Below are 20,876 nucleotides of genomic sequence, written 5' to 3'. Positions count from 1 at the left end.
CTTCATAGAGACACAAATGTGCTCACATATGCATCCAGCATCCAGTAATGACATACATGCATAACCATGCACAGACTCATTGTGCACATGCACGACGTGCAGTTGTGTCTGTCTGCCTGTAGTCTCCAGAAGCATCTACACGGAGATCCACATAGACACATAGGTGTTAGCTTAAAAGCTTTGATGATGAACAACATTTTGGGTTAAAAAATCTGTTTTTCTCCGATTTCAGGGTGAGATGGATCCAGTGCTCGTGACTTTTCTCACCAATAGTGTAAATATGGTAGCCACGCTCCCGTCGACAGCACTGTGCAGATCTGTATCCATTATTGATGCGGGAGTCGTGTTTCACGCTGAATGTGACACAACAGGAGAACGTACAGTAAGCTCTGCCAGCAGCTTTTGTCTTTGTTTAGCACCTGTGCAGGTTTACTGTGTGTGTGTGTGTTGCAGTGATTCATCATTCATTAGTGCAGCGTTGGCAGTGCCATAGATCTCTTTATCTTTCTCAGCTTTAGATTCCAATTTGTTCCAGGCCTGGAACTTTTATTATGAGAGTATTGATCTGAATTTCATAGTGAGACCAGTAAGGCTGGGTGGTAAACAGAGGATGGGGTCTTGGCTCACATAAGCAGAACAATTCCTGGGAAAGACACCAAAAGCTGGTATAATAAATATCTCTCAGGATGCATTGCAGCTGCAACCATTTCACTGACTGTACTTTGATTTAAGAAAAACAAAAAAAAAACAGTATTTAATGGTATTTTAAGAAAAAGAGAATAACAGGAGGCCAAAGGAACAATATTTGATATTACCAGGTCACTATAATCAAACATGGGATTTTAAAACACTGACTCTCTACTTTAAGATCCTATTATACAGAAACATATTGTTTCTGTAAGGAACACGCTGGCATTGGGCTTTAATCAGCTCAAACTACAGGAACAAATTTCCTCTGCCCTGAAAACAACTCATCAGCATTGCTGGCAGAGATCATGAAGACCAGAGCGGTCCCATTAGACTTTAACTCTGCTGGCTTTCAGTCTTCAGTATGGTTTTACAGCACACTGAAAATATACCAAAGTCCAAATAAGCGCCTCCACGAAGAAGCAGGACTGGCACATAATAAGTGTAAAGCTGAATACATATCATAATAGTTTAGTGTACTTAAGAAGACATGATATTATTAATTTGACTTGGGAATGAAGATTTATGAAACTGCATTAAAAATTATATTATCTAATGTAGGAGAAAAAGGAATGCGACACTGCTAAAAGTATTACATATATGATTGGGTCTGGGTGTAAAGAAGGGTGAGTATTCTACTTAAAGAGGACCTACTGTGCTCATTTTCACCTCTATGTTTTTATTCAATAACTTTTAATGAGGTTTTCCATGATTCACTGTACAAAACAATCCTCCCCCATCTTTTTCTGTGGAATGGTACAGCCCCTTATTACAGATGTTTCCTGAAACAGTCCTATTAGCTGTTCCTTTAAGCCAGCTTTCTACTGATTGGCTGCCTGTTATAAACAAGCAGGTGGGCGGGGCTGCTGCGTTCACAAACAGAGCAACTGCTGTCCTAACAGGTAATGCAGTACTGCACATTTTGGTATTTATTAGTTAATAAGTCAGTACAGGCGCAGTGTTGCTGATACCAACATATACACACCGATACCAGTATGTGAGACGTGGACTGTGCTTCCCTGCAAACAGCACGTTGGATCAACCTCAGGTCTTTAAATGTGCTGTAGGTTTTAAATAAAGTAGACAGTCAACACAAATACGCTCTGACATTTTTCATACAGCAGGTTTAACGTATATTTTTTAATTTCCAAGAAGATAATTTCATACAATTCAAGAGGTCACATAATGATATCAGAGACTAGAAACAAAGTATCAGCTGGTATCAATCTGATACCCATACCAGCATTATTGATATTTGGATCAATCCACTGACCTCTAATGTCAGCTTTCACGGACGTCACCTGGAGCCACGAGTAGAAACATGTTAACAACAGGAGAGCTTAGAGCCCACAGGTTCCTGCGTTTCTCCTGGATACATGAGACCAAATCTGATTAACACGAGTTCAGTTTCATGACTTGACCATGTCAGTGTTGTGCTTTTGTTTTCAGTGGGACATTTTGGATTTACAGGACTGATAAGAGCACTTTGATGTCCTGTGTCCGAGCCTTTGTGTGCGCTTGGATCTTACTGCAGTGTCAGCTGTACTCCCCAAACTGACCTTTGAAAATACAACGAGGAGAGATGGTCACACACACACACACACACACACACACACACACACACACACACAGTTACACACACACACACACACAGTTACACACACACACACACACACACATACACGGAGTTATACACACACACACACACAGTTACACACACACAGTTACACACAGACACACACACACACACAGTTACACACACACACACATACACGGAGTTATACACACACACACACACAGTTACACACACACACACACAGTTACACACACACAGTTACACACACACAGTTACACACACACACACATACACGGAGTTATACACACACACACACACAGTTACACACACACAGTTACACACACACACACATACACAGGGCCTGCTCAGTGGCCAAGAGAGAGACGTTTTAATCAAACTTCAAAAAAACAGCCATAAAATATAATATAATAATAATATAAAATCTAAATGTTATATAAGGAATTGTTAGCAGGGCTTCCTGATAAGCCTGTAAATAATACAGATTAATGTTATGTAAAAAAAAGCCACTCATGCGTCAAGACTGTGACTGAACTGTTTTAGTTTTGCTGCCATGCAAACACTCGTTTTATTATCTAATTAGGAGTCTGAAGAGTTCTTGTCGTTATGTTTCCCATTAGCTTTATTTCCCCTAAAGCCCCACACATCACACACTTACCGCTGCCACTGCACTCTCACTCTGAATGGTAAGGATACAGCCGTGGCTGTGGAGCACAGGATGCAGAGAGGAAACAATGAACCGAATGCCAAGCATGCCTGTGTTTCTACAGTGTTCCTGGTTTTATCATGTACGAGAGAAATGTGCTTCAGGGTAGAAGAGAAGGAGAAGGTGAAGGCTTGTTGTTAGGCAGCCGGTAGGTGATAAAGAGGAGGAGCGTGAGAGGACTGAAGAAGATCTGCATGGAAGTTATGGCAGGCGAGGAAAATCACTCAGACACAGTGGAAGGTGAGGATAAGTTTAGCGGTGAGTAAAAGTGGGAAAGGGGTGTCTTTCAAAAAGAAGGTGGCCTTTAATGAAACTGCAGGTATCATCGTGGGTGTCAGTACAATAGGCTGTATTTGGGTGTGTCGATTCAAATATGAGGACGCAGCGATCGAAGACAAAAGAGAGGTGTTTTCCCCAAACCGTGTAGCCACTGCAGAGCCCAAAGCTGAGCGATTTCTTTTCTGCAAGAGTTTTGCTATGCTGCTGCTGCGCTACTGAATCGATGAGGAGAAAGAGGAGGAGGAGGGTCAGCCTGGTATAGGGTTGTTTTACTGCAGTGGAGGCTCTCTCTCTGACTTCACATTGATAGGCCCCATATCTTTCTCTCTCTCCCGTCATTCTAACTGGAGTCTCATCTATCTGTCTTTGCTTGACTCGCTGTCTCTCCCTGTCCTTCTGCCCGGTTTTCCCCCAGGCAGGACCTTGCTCTCTGATACCTGGCGCCCCACTGTCCACAACTATTCTGGCAGCCTTGGGTGAAGTTGTCTCAGATTCTTGCAGTGTGCAGACATCCAGCATCCTGCCAAGATCCTACACTTTTCCTTATTAGCTGCATCAGCGTCTGCCCTGTACTAACTTGGCACATTTGCACAAAACTTATTCTTCTAGAGTTTGTTTGGAAGGGAGTTTGTAGGGGGCAGTGGTAGGGATACACTGATGGATGGGTTTTTCACCTTATCAAAAACACTGTCGGGATGATCTACGATGAATAATTCAGTTCAATTCTATTTATACAAATCACAGCAACAGTCGCCTCACAGTGCTTTATATTGTAAGGTCGACCCTACAATAATACATACAGAGAAAACCCAACAATCACATGACCCCCTATGAGCAGCACTTTGGCGACAGTGGGAAGGAAAAACTCCCTTTTAACAGGAAGAAACCTCCAGCAGAACCAGGCTCAGGGAGGGGCGGGGCCATCTGCTGTGATTCATTTGTTTCTTGTTGAGAGCGTTTTGAGAGAAAGTGTCTGTTTGCATCCAGCTGCCTGTTATATTGAGACACTGGCTGAGATCGTTACAGAGTAAGGTGTGCATAGAGAGGAGGTCGGGGAGGACAGGCGGGTTGTACAGTGTCAGACGTGGAGACGCAGGAGACCCTTTTTTCTTCCTCTTTCAATCATGTTTTTCAAAGTATGACCACAATCATGACCAAACTGTTTACACAAATATTATGCTATTATAAAATGTAACACAAGATTACAGTTTCACTCACCAAAACCAAAGTAACACAGCAAATCATTTTGTTAGACAAGTCGAGTAAAACTGGTGTTAAAGGCACTGAAAGTGTGGGGACCTTTAGTGAAGTGAGTGCAGATTTGTCATAGCAGACAGCTGTCAGCTACACCACATTGTTTCTGCACTAACTTTAATCTATTTCATGGATTGGTGACTATCTGATAGACAGTATGTAAGACTGGGCAGGGCTCTGTCTGGTTTAATGATGTGCAGTACAGCAGCTCCACTGTGCTGTCTCCATTCCTGCTCACCATGTACACCCCAGGACACGCAGAGAAACACTCTGACCATTCTGCAGTGGTTGGATGTCTGGAAACGCGGTGTCTGCCAGAGAGTAATTATTACTGTATTATTGTTGTTATTTAACATTTGCTGTAATAAACGAATTCCCCGTATATGGTATAAATAAAGTAGTTATCGTTTCTTCTCCAGGATGATATAAACATTCCCTCCCTGTCCAGCTGTCATGAAGTGGGAACGATCAGTAGAGGCTGTAAATGTTTTTTGTATCTGGCTGGAAGAAGGTGTATTAATACTGTAAAGTTGGGCATTTTAAAATTGGGAGTCTGTGGGACTGAATCAGTTTTGGAGAAACTGCAGGTTCATTAAAGTTACCACTTATGTCAAAGAAACACATTAAACACAAACTTTGTCATTTGCACCCTTCTCTGTGTAGATTAAATTAGATAAATGAGCAAACATTAGAGTTGCTGCTTCTTTTCCCAGAGCCAGGCTAGCTGTTAGCTGTTAGCTGTTAGCTGTTAGCTGTGTCATAAAGTGGGAAGGCTCCATCGGTGCCCTGTTGGTTCGTGCAGTAGGGTTTAAGTATCAGCTCTGTATTAGGGGAGAGAAATTCCTGTAGGTACTATTTTCACAACAGGGTTCGATGATGAGTAATGCCGATGCTTTCAGTGTGCGGCGCTCTGTTCCTCATCGCTGATTCATAAAGAGCGACATCTGTTTGAACCGCAAACAGCCGCTGATCAAAGCTCAGCTAATTCTGATTAAGAGCATCACACAGGAACTCGATGCTGCTGTTTTCTCTACAGTGCTTGTATTCTGAAATGTGTACAGTATTTTATGTTTTTGTCTCTGTTGAGGTGATCCCAGCGGTGTGTGTGTGTGTCTGTGCACTGCACTGTGCAAAAAAAGGAATTCATTTAGTTAATGCACTTAAGGTTTTTAGTGTGTGTTTCTCTTCCAGTGAGTTGTTGGGAGCGAGAGCGTCAGAGACAGCAAAATCTGACAAGAGAGAGCAAGAGGGAAGCTGATGGAAGGGAGCAGGAAACCAGACCAAACATGGGCACAGGTGACGCACAGAGGATACCCAGTTTCCATAGCAACAGGCAGGTGCAAGACATTGGGAGCTAGTTTTCGATCTGCTGAGGTGAAACATTTGCATGCACTTTGCAGTGTGATTAGAACGACGCTCACACGAGTGCGATGGCAGAGCTTCGTGCATTTTCGGTCATAGATGTGAGAAAAGCACACGTGTGAAAATGGTCTCCGTCACAGAGAAGACGCGATTGGCCAACCAGCACCGTGACTTTGCTGACCCTGTTCTGGGAAATGCCTGACGCATTGGCGAGGGAAGGGGAGGGGGGTGAAAGGGGAGTCGACAGGAAAGGGGAGAGGAGGAGAAGGATGAGGCAGGAGAGTGAGATTAGAGAGGAGGGGGTGCTGGGGGAGAGAGTGTTGATCTGTACCCTGGAGCTGCAATACATGATGAAGAGGAGGGAAGAGAGACAGAGAGGGGGATCGCTGGGCTAGGGTGAGGACAGGGAAGGAGAAGAAAGCAATTTCAAAGAATGAACAAGAGAGGGGAGAGATTAGAGCAGGACGTGAGGAAAACTTTAGAAAAGGCAGATGCATGCAGGGTGTGCTGCAGAAATGCTGTTCATGCTGTAAAGAGCCACAGCTCCTTACAGCATGAACACTTCTGAGCGCTTGTTTGCCTGAATGATGGTAAATGGTAAATGGTAAATGGCCTGTATTTATATAGCGCTTTTCTAGTCCCTAAGGACCCCAAAACGCTTTACATATCCAGTCATCCACCCATTCACACACTGGTCTGCTGTGTTGCAGTGGAGGCTATACCAAAGTGGCTGTACCACAACAGGACTTTACACTGTGATGTCGTTGCTGTGTATCCTGGTGCTGTGCATCAGCCTGATGTCACCCATGTAGAGGAGGTGGCTGACGGTTGCTCCGTTCTGTAGTTCTCACTGAGGGGTTCAGGCCTATGCAGAACAGCAGTGGGCAGAGCATCTTGGTAGATCCCACACTTGATGGTGACTTGTGAGCTTTAAGTTGGCCTTTAGTGTTGTCCACCACATCCCCACTGAGTTCCCGATGAAGGCTCTTAGGCTCCTGTTTTAGGCATGCCAGGATCCAGGTGTGGGGCATTGAGTCATAGGCCTTCACAGTGAGGCTGGTTTTGCAGTCTCGGGCAATTGCTCTGTCTATAAGTAGGTGTAGTTTCGCCCCTCTGGTATTCCTGCCCATCCGTTTCTGTGCCCTGCTCATGTGTCTGTTCATCTTAGCTGCTATGATGCCTCCTTCCACATGATACTGAGGCAGGTTATTAGCTGGTATTTTGATGGGACCGGTCCTTTCTGGGGATTATTGAGGATCAGGACACTCGGGGTGTGTCTTATCTACTAGCAGCTGGTTCATTTGTGCTGCCAGACTCATAGACTGCAATCAGCTTCTTCAGCCAGTAGGTGTGAATCATGTCAGGCCGGGTGCTGTCCAACTCTGACCCTTTCTTGGATGTCTGCCGCTGTGATACTTGCTGCATCCTGTTCAGAGACGTTGCTGTGGTCTGCTCTTAGATCCAGTAGCCACTGAGCATTGCTGTTATGGGTGCGTCCTTCTCCCATGTGCTCTTCCAGTCTTGGTGGTGCTGTTCTCATATTGTTCCCCTGCCACTGAGAGTACACCTTGGATGGTTCAGTGGAGAGCAGCTGGTTTCTTCTCCTACTTTCAATCTCTCTGGTTTATCTCTTCAAGATAAGACTGTGAGTCTTTGCTCGGCAGTTTCCAAGGTGTGGGGATTTTGCTGTACTTGGCATCCCTTTCTTTATCACACCTTTCCACTTCCCTCTGCAACGACATGAGGGCCTTTAGTCTCCTTTTCCATGGAGGGTACTGCTCCAGATATTTGAGATTCTAGTTGGACTCTGAATGTAAGTACTTATCGTGAATTTTGGTTTAATGTAAATTTTACTCATCACTGTTAATCATCACCCCCCCCCCCTCCCTCCCCGTGGAGCTCTATGCCAACCAACGCCCCTCAATCAACAATTTAGCCGAAGTAGAAATAGACACGAAAAAGTTCAATTCATATTTAACTTTCAGGAAAACATTTTCTTAAATATTAGAATTGTGTTAGCAATATAGCATGTCCATGTGTTAGCATGTCCATGTGTTAGCATGTCCATGTGTTAGTATGTCCATGTGTTAGTATGTCCATGTGTTAGCATGTCCATGTGTTAGTATGTCCATGTGTTAGTATGTCCATGTGTTAGTATGTCCATGTGTTAGCATGTCCATGTGTTAGTATGTCCATGTGTTAGTATGTCCATGTGTTAGTATGTCCATGTGTTAGTATGTCCATGTGTTAGCATGTCCATGTGTTAGTATGTCCATGTGTTAGTATGTCCATGTGTTAGCATGTCCATGTGTTAGCATGTCCATGTGTTAGTATGTCCATGTGTTAGTATGTCCATGTGTTAGCATGTCCATGTGTTAGTATGTCCATGTGTTAGTATGTCCATGTGTTAGTATGTCCATGTGTTAGTATGTCCATGTGTTAGCATGTCCATGTGTTAGTATGTCCATGTGTTAGCATGTCCATGTGTTAGTATGTCCATGTGTTAGCATGTCCATGTGTTAGCATGTCCATGTGTTAGCATGTCCCGAACAGTGTGAACTGTCCAAAAACTAAAATTGTTTCTGTGCAAAACAGCGAGAATATCATAGTAATGCACCAAATAGTTGCAGGGATATTTAAAATGGACTGACCATCTGGAAAGCTCAGCAGCTACCGCGGACAAACAGGAGGTTGCATCAAATAAAACAGAGCATTACCAAAGAAAACCTGCGCAATATGTACGTGCAGCCTATTCTGCCATTCTTGTCATTTTTCACTTGTCACTTTTCAGCATAGCTTTAGTTTTATTAATGAACACTGAAGCATCACAAAAAATCATTCTGGTCTATTTGAAATTCCTGCGATGGGCATTTATCTGCATTTGTCTTTAAAAGCAAACAGAAACGTCTTGATCTCCATATCCTGACGAAGCTGATTGCATTTCTCTGCTCACTGGCCCTAGTCATGCATCGGGGCAGTGTCAGCTGTTCAAACATTACCACACATTTATATGCAGTTTCATGTATACACATATGCACATATGGGAGAGAATTCTGAGTTTATTCGACAGTAATGTGCCACTTCCTGTGAGCTAGCCAGGAGGGACTTTAGATTCTGGGCCAGTGCACCCTCATCACTTCTGCTCCTTTTCTGCTCTCAGTTCTGTTGTAATGTTACATCGCGTTGTATTACGTTACATTTCCTTACCTTGTGTTGCTTTATGTAACAGCGCTTGTGCATTTGTTATTGTGTTAGTTTGGGACGATATCTTCCATAACCTGCTCTGTCCAGTTGTTCCGCCTCGGTCTGTCTCTGCTCGGTTGGAGTGAAGTGTTTAAGGACAACGCTTCTATGTCGTTTCCTTGTTTGAGTCACAAATACCACATACCACTCACAGGATGTAAGCCTGTTCTACATGCTTCATCCCACACTAGCAAAAAACAGAAGACAAAAAAGAAGGGGGTGGAGTGGGGAGGTGGGGGTTGCAAATAGATCCAAAGAGGAGATGAAAACAGGAAAATGTGGGGAGAGCTGGAGCAAACAGAAGAGAGAAAATACCAAAGCTAAGGATAGAAAAGGAAAAAGAATAAGGCCGGGGAGGCGTAGCTGTGCGGGTCGATTCACAACCATTCTCCCTCTAACGGTCCTCCTCACCATCGGATGCAAGACCTCCAGTCTCACACTCATCAATGTCACCACTCATTCCTGATTCATCAATACCTCAATTATCAGATTGAATATCACTCTCCCCAGTGGGATGACTGAGACTGAGAGCTATTCTTCATGCACGTCCCCGTTGATGTATATTTGCTTTAGCTCCAGTTTAACCTCCTAGGACCTGCGTCCACATATGTGGACGTCACATTTTGGGTTATTTAGACCAAAATACTCAATTTTGCTTAACAAGGGCCTGATATCCACTCACGAGGACATTATGCTGCTACTGTTCTATCAAAATTTTAAACTAATATCCTCATAAGTGGCTCTCATTTTTCTTAGAAACAAAAATTAGGTAAAAAAAAATAAATCTGGTAGTTCTTTGTTTTTACATTCATCAGGTCCCAATCAGCCCAAATATCAAAGAGAAATTAAAAATGCTGCTGTGGAAGAGTTCAGGCCGTTAAAGGCTAAGCAACATAACAGGCCTGCACGCAAACCGTCAGAGTCAACACACAGAGCTGCTACAAAAGATGAGACTCAGTCATGTTTATACGATATTAGCAGCACTCCACTGAGACACGAGTTCTTCTTAGAATAATGCTGAAACTTACTACACGATGACTTGGTATCTAAATCACTCCTCATGGTGACACAACAGCACACGTGCTAATGCCTACAGTTGTGGTCAGATGTTTCAAATACACTCATCATGGCATGAATGTCGTGGTAATTTGGGGATTTTAATGTTTTCTTTGAACGTTACCGTTTCCAGGGTGGAATGGTTGTACAATGATTGCATTTTTCTCTAATGACATTTAAAAACAGAAACTAGGTGCCACAGAGAAGAAGCCCTCGCTCCAAAGTCAGCACCTTCAAGCTCAAGTGACATCTGGAGCTCCCCACATGGACAAGCCAGATGCCTTGTGGAGAAAAGTTTCATAGTCAGATGAGACAATGTCAATGGAAAATTGTATTTAGTAGTCAGTATAATCTTTTAGTGATATAAGTTTGCTTATGGTAGGATGCTGTTTGTAGTTATTTGTATTAGGAAATGTTTAACCATGTATACTTAGAGGCATATAATCAATTGTGTAGTGATAAGATGTGTGATCTCTAGCAGGCTGCAGGCTTGGTTCACCCCCCACATCCTGGGAGCGTGGGAGAGGTCGCACCTTGTTTTATTGTTTTAACATAGCTATGTCTGTTTTAGTCTAAGTGCTTTAACTGCTGGACTTCCTCACCGTGCCATCTAGGGTGGGGGAGACTACCCTCTTTATGACCAAGGATGTACCTTTTGTGTTTGTATGTTATATGACCCTTTTGATCAGCAGTGACACACACACACACACACACACACACCACACACACACACACACATACGCTCAAGAGTATAAATAAAGACCGGGGCAGTTCTCTCACTGGAGTCTCTTAGAGTGGAGGCTGCCCTTGCTAGCAAGAACTTCTGTGTGTTTCTCTTCTCTGAGTCTTTACTGAAGAAGTGTTTTAGAACATTTTCCCTAACAGACAAGAATGGAGCTATTTGTCCACAGCGACAAGACGTATGTTTGGAGGAGTAAAACTGAGGCTTTCAAACTCTGTATCAGCTGTGGAGCACGGAGGAGGCTGCATCCTGCTCTGGCACTTTTTTTTTTTTTTTTTTTTTTTTTTTCTAAATGACATCAGAAACAGCAGTATGCGACATTACGTGATGGCAGAGCTTCAGTTCATCCTTTGTCATTTTTTTTTTTTTTAAATAAATAGGACAGGGGGAATGAATGAGAGAAAGAGGGGGAGAGAAAGAAAGAAAACCAAAGGGGAGAAGAGACAGTGAGAAGGGGGGGGAAGAGAGAGAGAAAAAAAAAAGAACTCCTGGGTCACCTGTATGGAGAAAAAAAAAAAAACAAACAAAAAAAACAAACAGAGGAGACAGCAAACAACAAAGAGCAACATAATAATAGAGAAAACAAAGCACCATCACAATAAACTAGCTAGTCATAGATATCAATATTTACTAAATAATAAACGATATTGTGCAGCACGCAAGATAGACAGCGCACAGTGTGCTTTGAGGCAGCAGCCAAGAAAGCTTTAGTCCGCGTCTGTGAATACCCATGTGTGCATACCTGTGTGGATCAGCATGCTTGTATTCCAAAGGTTTCTTCATGTAATGATCTGCTAGGGAGTGTGGGGGGGCCACAGCCCCGTCCTCCAGGGTGTGAAGCAGGTATGGAGGAGATCAAAACTCCAGACATCCAGAGGCCCCCAGAACACAAGAGACCATGGAAGACCAACAGAGGGGCAGCCGCGCCACTGTCCCAGTAAGAGCTGAGGAGAGTCCCAGATGAGGGCTCGCCCAGCAGCCGCGGAGCAGAAGTCAGGGGGAGTTGCAGTGACGCGCCCGTGAGCTCTGCTCTGGCACTTTGCTCCCAGAGCTACTGGCAGGTTGTAAAAAATAGATGGAATAATGAAGGAGGAGGACAACCTTGATATTCTTAAATGTTACCTCAAATGACCAGATAGAGGGTTGCATTCAGACAAAGTTTGATGTTGCACCAGGATAGTGATCCCAGATGGAAAGGATACAGCAGGCTAGCAGTCCTGAGCTTTGTGATGGACTGAGCAGCGAAGGAAATTTAGGCACAGGTTAAAGTCCAAAAAAAGGTGGTTTTTTATTTAACCCCAAAATCATAATTGGTTAAATCCTGCAAAAAGAATCAACATCTTGGGCCCATAAAAGAGGTCAGAATAACAGAACTCTACTCAAAGTTGCCAACAACACTGATAACGCAAACAAACTGACCTAACTTAACAAGACAAAGGGAAACTTAAATAGTGGCTGATCAGCCCACAAAAAGGGGTAAAACACACAAAACCTAACTGAAACTAACATAATGAAGTCCAAATCCCCCCCATGGTCCCGAGTTATGGAATGAGCCAATTTGCAGCTTTCCATCAAGGCTTGCTCCGCCCCTTTTCCACCTCCTGGCTCCTCAATCAAGCGACTGGAGCAGCTGCAACTAAGGTAACTCAGAAGACAAAGATTAAATCATACATAACAGTGTAAACTAAAATGTGCGCACTTATTTTAGAATGCAGTGTTATGTAAAAGCCTCTGCACTAATATGGTGATATTACCACTGTGTGGCTGTAAGTGCAGCCATCACACCTCAATCCCTCTGAAATCTGTGCACTAGATCCAAGATTCAAAGTGTTTATGTGTCACAAGAGAAAAGGCATTTCTTTGTGCAATGAAATTCTTTCTTTACTGTCCACCCACAGATGCCGAATAATATATACAATAGAAATAGAGCATATAAATACAAATAGTACAAATAAATAGCTGAAGTCAGAAAAGGAGACAAAATATGGAGATTTGAAAAAGATGTGCGCAAAAGAGCTATAGCTCAATATGTAAGACGACCAGGCGTGCAAAATGGGTCAGCTGTTCAAGAGTCTGGTGGCAGTGGGGAAAAGGAGTTAGTGAGTCTGGATGTTCTGGACACTTCTAAACCTTCGTCTCAAGGGCAGAAGTGGCTAGGCTAGGCTAGGCTAGGCTAGGTCCCTATTCAAATGAAATGTAAAAATCCTGCTGAGAAGAGCAGTCAAACATCCAACCTGAATTATGCCAGGAGCTTACTGATGGCTACCAGAGGTGTGTGGTCAAGGTGCAACTACAAGGTCAGCTTTGAAAATCAGTAAAAATTTCATATTACCTACAATTTTTTACAGATCGTCTTCAAACTTAACAACAATATACTAGGCCTTAGGGAGCATAAGTACTCAGATTCACTAAGCATTTGACTTTCATAGTTAGCACCTGTGGTCAAAGTTGACCTGGAAAAAAAAATCATATAGTAGCATAGAAACACAACGATGCCAATAACAGGCTGACATCATCAGATTGTGATAAAAACATCATAAAACATGAAGGTTTTAGTGTAACCATTAGCCTTTGGTAAGAGTTACAGTCTCTGAATGCTCTTGTTTCCCATCAAATCACAGAAAATATTTTTAAAAGCCTTTAAAAAATCAAAAAATATCCTGTGTTGTTACTTGCTTTGGTTAACATGCTGCTATATCCAGCACCAACAGTCATGATATGAGTAAAACAGAGGCTTTCTCTTAAACAACCCTCTACAGTACATGTGTTTGTTTCTTGGCCTCTCTGTGTTTTTCTCACCTCCCCTCGTGGCCGGTGGCTTCCCTTTGTTGGAGGTCTCATCCTGTTAAAAGGGAGTTCTTCCTTCCCGGGGTCACCAAGTGCTGCTCGTAGTGGATAATGTGATTGTTGGGATTTTCTCTGTGATGCTACAGTCCAACCAGGGTAACAGAGATCACAGCACAATCAAAATTATTACAACCGTGTGTGATAGAACTGCAGACTTGTTACCTTTGAAATGGTCTCTTCAAAGACAGGGATCTGTGACGACTTGCAGTCAGATGCACCAAAAATCACCTAGTCTGGTAATTCTATATATATTACACTTACGTATTGAATTAAAATGTTAAATGATAAATATAACCATAGGAGTCTGAGGAACGGAGCAACTGAAGGAAATCTTGGCAGTTTTGCATTAAGGTGAAAAAGGCCAGTCGCTTGAAGAGATGCAGCAGAGAGATATAAGTAGGAGAATCAACCAGCTGTCCTCCACTGAACCATCCGAGGTGTACTCTCGGTGGCAGGGGAACAATACGAGACCAGCACCACCAATGGGAGAAGGACGCACCCCACAACAGCAATGCTGAGTGTCTACTGGATCAAAGAGCAGACCACAGCAACCTGCTCTTAGATCCATGTCCAAGAAAGGGTCTCCAGCACGAGGAGTTGGCCAGCACCCGGCCCTGACATGCTTCACGCCTACTGGCTGGTTTTGCTGTTCACATAGATTGTTGATATTGTTCGTCAGTTTTCACACCCTGAAGCTGAAGATGGCCTTACAAGTACTGACAGTAGCCACCCACTGTTCAATAGTCGAATCAAATTGTTATGTGTTCACTGACTGTTATATGAAGTGTGTGTCCTTGTCTGGAAATAGCCTTGTAGGTGTTTTCATTTCTAATTTCAAAACAATGCAGACTTTCTTCTAATGATCATCGACTGCACTGTTAAGTTTAACTAATAGAGTCTTTCATTCCTTGACTTAATAAACTGATTCTTCAGCTACTCCTACGACATTTGTCCAGATAAACTTTTTGCTTTTTTGTTGTTTTTACTGTGCAGAATATAAACGCAGCACAAGATGCACTGAAGGAAATAAGCATTAACACGACAATATAAAAACACTGGAGTCCCGTTGATGTTGTGAATGCGTTATCCTGTAGCAACACATTTAAACATTTTAAAGACCATTTTGTGTACTAAGACTGTTAAATAAAGTAACGAGTAAATGAGGATGTTTTATGAATTGCAAACAGAAAATATCCTTTGAACTGTAAAAACTGTAAATAAGAGCTGGGCAGATGTAAGTGCTTCATGTGGTTGAATGCTCAGGAACACAGGCAGCTGTAATCAGATGCAACATTAAAATAAAAACGCATCGTCGTGACGAGCTCTGAACAGACGGATGAAAAGCGGTCTAATTGTGTGCGATGGCTAAGTACGATGACTAAGGGCTGATATTTGAGGGAAATGAAGGGGGGGGGGGCAGAGTTTAGTGCTGAGTCACAGCACGGCTGCTGCTGCCGCTGCAGCGCCCTCCCCCACACTGAACTACTCAGCCTGGCTGACTAGCTTCATCTCTCATGCTTCATCCTGCCCTCTCTGACTTCACAAACACACGGACACAGAAACACGTATATAACATAATACAGAGATGCAGCCTCTCCATCCATCACTCCATCGCTGCCTCGCCTCATCTCTAATCTCATTCTTCTGCCTCAGTTGATTTTGTCACTTGCAGCTCTTTCGCATCTCTTTCTATGTTTTTAGGCCGTAACTATTGTGGGTTTGGTTTTTTTGCTTCGTCACTCTTTCACAGCTCACCCCCATCCTCTCTCCTCCGCCTTCAGTTCCTCCAGCCTCCCACCTTCCTTGTGAAGTTTGTGTGAGCTTGTCTGCTACAGGGCTGATAATGCTGCAGCTAATCTTCCCTCCACTTGCTGTGTTTTGCTCTTTGACTGTGAGACAAAGCACAGTTACAGCAAAAGCTCCATCGCCCGAGTTCCCCACACACACACACACATGCACACGTACATGCATATGTGCATGCACGCACACGTACATGCACACACACACATACACACATATGCACACGTACACACACACAAACATACATGCATACGTGCACACACACACATGCACACGTACATGCACACGATGGATCAGTAAAGACTTCATTCTCTCACTGAGAGCTTTTAATTCATGTCTTTATCATGATAACATCAGAACTTAAGGCGTGTCTTTATATTCAGATGCTGAACAGAAGAGACCAGCTCGCCCTCAAATCCACAAGGAAAGACTTTAGACCTTGCAGCCACAGTTCGCTCTGTGGTGAAGAAACTGAAGCAGTGCCAGGGGGAAGTTTCTGGAAATAGGCTGGCAGTGCATGTTTCAGACAACTGATAAATCTGTCAGATAAAAAAACAAATAAATAAAAATGTAATTCTCATAACATGTGAAACAGGATTAACCTGAATCTAGCGATGATAATAATACTGTCGTCCAAATCTCTATGACAACAAAATCGTCAATGATTTTTCTGAATCACTGGACGACAAATTCAGCTGTTTTCTACATTCATGCTGTAATAATGACGTACTGCTGTAAAAAACATTGTTAGTATCATAGTCCCAGTCTACCCAGTGTCTGAAGTTTATATTCCTGACTCCTTTTTCTTACCTTCTGGTCATATTTTTGATGGTATTGTTCTTTGTGTATTTTGCTGTTTAGTCATGTTCTCAGTTCTTGGTTGTTTACAGTTTAGTTCAGCTGTTGTCTTACTTACTCACCACGTTTCACTTCCTGCTTTATTTTAAGGATTTGTGCCTCGTGTTCAGTTTACTTCCCCTCCTCACATTTTCCCAGATTGTTTGCGCCCATGTGTTTCACACAGCTGTGTCCAATCCCATTTTCCCTCAGTGTGTATTTAAGTCTTTTGTTGGTTGTCAGTGCGTTGTGATCCCGCGCTGCTCTCTGGTTTTCTTTGGTTTTGTGCTTTTGTGTTTTTCCCAGATTCTTGGATGTAGTTTCCTCTTTGGACTTTATTTTCCCAGCACACATACTCATTAAAGGCACACTTTAAGTTTTCATTTGGATCGAGTCTATTTAATCGTGGAGGCAAAAAAACACAAACAAGAAAACAACCAGCAGAAGCAGAATGAGACTTAGCGTTTGTTGCAGCTTCACTGAAACCTTTCGATTTTGAGAATGTAACCATCTGCAGGTTTAAATGAGAAGTTAGATGTGCCCGAGGTTGGATTACCCACATGTAATTCCCCCAGGACACCAGACTCCCGGGGGCCTGTGAGTTTCAGGTTCACTGCATGTTTTTTGGTACTTGTAGCTGCAGATTTGGTGGAGAAAGCCCTGCATTGTTATCTAATGCTGTGGGTCTGTCATTGTGAAACAGTAACAATCTGAACCTTTTTAAATTCAGGGTTTTTTGTGCTTGCTGAGTTCACGTTACTCAGTCTAGTCATTCAATCTAATTACTACCACTGGACTAATGGGCAAAAACCTCCGGAGCTTGTAGAAGCAGGAGCTAAACAGCTTTGTATTGATCCAGATGTGCTTATAGACACGCTATAGATGGATTGTTTATCCTGGTTTTTCTTTTCTGTTGTCAACAACCATGTGAAAACTGTTTTAAAAACAGTTATGAATTATTGTTTCATAAGGTGTTTTTTAATTTATCATTTAAAAGAAGCCTTTCTCAGATGACACTGGGCCAGGTGCACCCTGGACTGGTGACCAGTCTGTCGCAGGGCTGACACAGAGAGATTAACAACCATGCATGCTCACTCCTGCAGACCTACAGCCAATTTAAAAACACTTATTAATCTAGCACACTTAACATTCAGCTGCCAAGCTAAATACCAGCCTCGGCTGCACTTCTGTTTAGAGCCAATGGCTAATGCTAGTGTGAAAATAAGATGGCAAACCTTAAATATTATGGCTGCCAAATATTAGAGGGTAACTGTTTGGAGCAAAGTTGCTTGGAGTCGTCCAACGCAGCATCTCTGCTATGCGTCGGTCAAATAAATGAATTGTTCCTCCTTTTCTGTCTCATCTTGCGTAACAGTAAACATATTGCAACTCAAAACTCAGATTTATTCCTACGAATATTCAGAAAGTAAAGACAGTCAGTCCATAAAACATTTCCTAACTGGGACTCCTATTATTGAAATAATGCTGACAATAAGTGGTGTGTGAGATTGTTGACCTTAGTTTGCTCGAAGGTGTGTCCTGTACTGCCAAACAAGTTCAGTATACTCGGGCTGTCTCTCCCCTCATGCAGCTTCAGCTCCATCAGCAGTCTCACAAAGTGTTTCCACTAAGTAGTTATCAGCTTGATAGATCCACCCAGGGTTTCCCAGTCTAACTATGCGCGTTCCCATCAATGAGAGGCCGTTCGCCATATATGACCAATCACAAACATGACTGCTTGCAGCATCGTAGCATTTCATTTTTCATAGAAAAATAATCCACAGTATAGAAACACTATTAAAGGTACATGGGAAAACAGATGCCTTTAAATTGTTTTAGACCAGCAGTAAAGAGGAAAAAGGAATAAAGTTTGCTTTGCTGGCAGTCTGCTCATGAGGGATGTCTCGCTATAATATCTGAGCACACAGGTCGACAGGATCCTCCAGGAGTGGTGACGCTGTTGTCCAGAGAGTTGATTGGACAGCTAGTGGTGTTTTTGTGTTGCAGCATAAGTTAGGCAATAAAAGTGAACCAGCTTTGTGACCGAGTCAAACCTGAGCTTACCTCTTTAGGTCCTGAACCCTGCTCTGTAGTGCCGGCCTCACAGCCTCTGATGCTTCTGTTCAAACTCTAAATCCTTCATTTCCATCAGAGCCTAATTTTGTTTGCCGTGCTCCTGTGATGTTGCTTCAGAGCAAAATGAATGAACGTGAAACCTGTAGATTCATCCTCTTCACCCTCCACACTCAAACACACATCTGCAGCCACGTAACAGCCCTCAACACACACACACTCCTGATTCCCGTCCTCTCTCCTCTGGCTCTTCTCTCCAAATGGATTTTTCGTACAGAGTTATCATTATCATTCATTTAGGAGACAGGTTCGCTTCAGAGTAATTGAAGACACATTTGTTACAGTGCAGAGCAGAGGCAGCGGCTGGAGGGGAGGGGGGCATTCCCACGCCGCTGAGTCCACAGACGAGCTGAGGAAACATCAGTCGCTGTCTTTGTGCACGTTTCCCTCTCGTCACGTGATTGTCGTTCAGTATTTTTTCATTTGGAGCGGAGATGACGTCAGTGTCATGAAAGGCGACCTGTCAAAATGCAATGGCCTGCATGTATGAACTCTGAGGGGGATGTTTAAACTGTAAGGGACAAAAAAGTTTAACATATAACGACGTATAACAGAGTGAAACACTGCATTCTGTGGGATTTTTGGCACCTGTTCTCCTTTAGTATCATTATGTTGACTCTACATGTAAACAGAGACGACGTCGTTTTTTGTTTTTTATTTGTTTGCGTGTTTCCATGAAAGAGAATCAGAGAGTGACGCGTCTGGTTCTGTCTGATATCAGGCAAACAAACAAGGTGCTAAACTTGGAGGGTTGGATGACCCACAGGTGTACGTGCCGCTCACTCAACAGAAACAGACACATATGCAAGGACACGTAATTATAGTTTGTTGTGAAGCTTCTGCTCATGGAAGACTCTTTACTTCACACTATGTTGCTTATATTTGAGTGTTTCTCTGCTTTCCTTTTCTGCGATGCTAGTCACACAGCTGGTTTCCTGTGAGCTTTAGGACTGGCGTACAGTTGCCTCCAGTCTGCCCACTATCTAACTCTGTGCTTACTTGACAAACCAAGAAATCGCCAACTGCTACCATGGTTACAGCTACCAGAGGATTATTGTGCAATTAATAAGTTACTATCGGGGCGACCGTGGCTCAGGGGGTTGGGACGCGTATCTGTAACCGGAAGGTCGCCGGTTCGATCCCTGGGCTCTCTGTCCTGGTCGTTGTGTCCTTGGGCAAGACACTTCACCTACTTGCCTACTGGTGTTGGCCAGAGGGGCCGATGGCGCGATATGGCAGCCTCGCTTCTGTCAGTCTGCCCCAGGGCAGCTGTGGCTACAGCTGTAGCTGCCTCCACCAGTGTGTGAATGTGAGAGTGAATGAATAGTGGTATTGTAAAGCGCTATATAAATCCAATCCATTATTACTAGGCCTCATGTTCCTCTCCATCCATGTTAGCGAACGTTCTTCGGTGTAGGACCTTCGACATCATGCCTGTTTTGTGTGTAGTAATTTGATGAATACCTTATGATATTGCAGTAGCGTGTGCACCACGTCGGTGCAATATGATAAGGTTTGTTTTGACACCGAACATTTTGGCTTTGGCAGCTGGTCGCTTTGTCCACTCTGGTGACCACAGATCGTGATTACTCATACTCGTGGGATTTAAAATGATAGTGTAGAGCCCCACTCACGTCCCACTGACACCGAGTGAACGCTGTCAGTGTAACAAACCGACACCTCTGAGGCTACAAATGCTCTAAGGAACTTGTCGGGTGTTAACTGACGATGCAGGATCATCTTGCATGAAGAGAAAGGCCTGTAGGGATGTATGAACAGCTGATGTGTTGAATCTATTTGGCTTCCATGTGCTGGGCTCTATGAATCACACAGCAGCAGCATATGAAACCATCTAAACAGATGATAAGCTGCTGTCCGCGCAGCTGCCCGTTATAACAAAGACTTTTTGAAGTCTCTCTCTCTCTCTCTCTCTCTCGATGACAGTTATCTATTAAAAGCTGCTGCTGACGTCAAAAGTGTCCGCCATCTTTGAGGAGAGCTGCACCGCTTTCCCCCCCATTGAAGAACAAGTGAGGAGGAACCAGCCGACGCGCAGTGCCTTTGCTGCAGTCACATACAGAGAGAGGCTGGTATCGGTTAGCTGTTGATACACGCAGACATTTCCTCCCATACTGACGGCGGGACACCGACAACAGGCGCAGGTAAGACTGGAGACGCTTTTCCGCGAGATTTGAAGCCATTCGTGTACCTCGGGACGGCTTAGATTGTGCGAATCGAGGCGGAAGATGTTTAGTGTTGAGTGAAACCGTGGATGTCGGGTGTGTTTCAGCATAAATGATGCTGGGATACAGATGATTTGTGTGCGTGTGTGTGCT

At 43.5% G+C, this 20,876-nt stretch overlaps 1 protein-coding gene across 1 annotated transcript in view; it reads left to right on the top strand.

The window, feature by feature from the left end:
• Positions 1-20,516: 20,516 nt before the first annotated feature.
• Positions 20,517-20,876, top strand: part of snap25a (synaptosome associated protein 25a) — a 33,376-nt gene continuing 33,016 nt past the window's right edge. Inside the window, exon 1 of the mRNA XM_026194318.1 lies at positions 20,517-20,702. The gene's annotated coding sequence lies outside the window, so the exon portion shown is untranslated. The remainder of the gene's footprint in view (positions 20,703-20,876) is intronic.

This window comes from Astatotilapia calliptera, chromosome 15, assembly GCF_900246225.1.
Source record: "Astatotilapia calliptera chromosome 15, fAstCal1.2, whole genome shotgun sequence".
In the NCBI taxonomy this organism is placed as follows: Eukaryota; Metazoa; Chordata; class Actinopteri; order Cichliformes; family Cichlidae; genus Astatotilapia; species Astatotilapia calliptera.
Note: the sequence above shows the minus strand (reverse complement) of the source record. Positions and strands in the feature narration are given on the sequence as shown.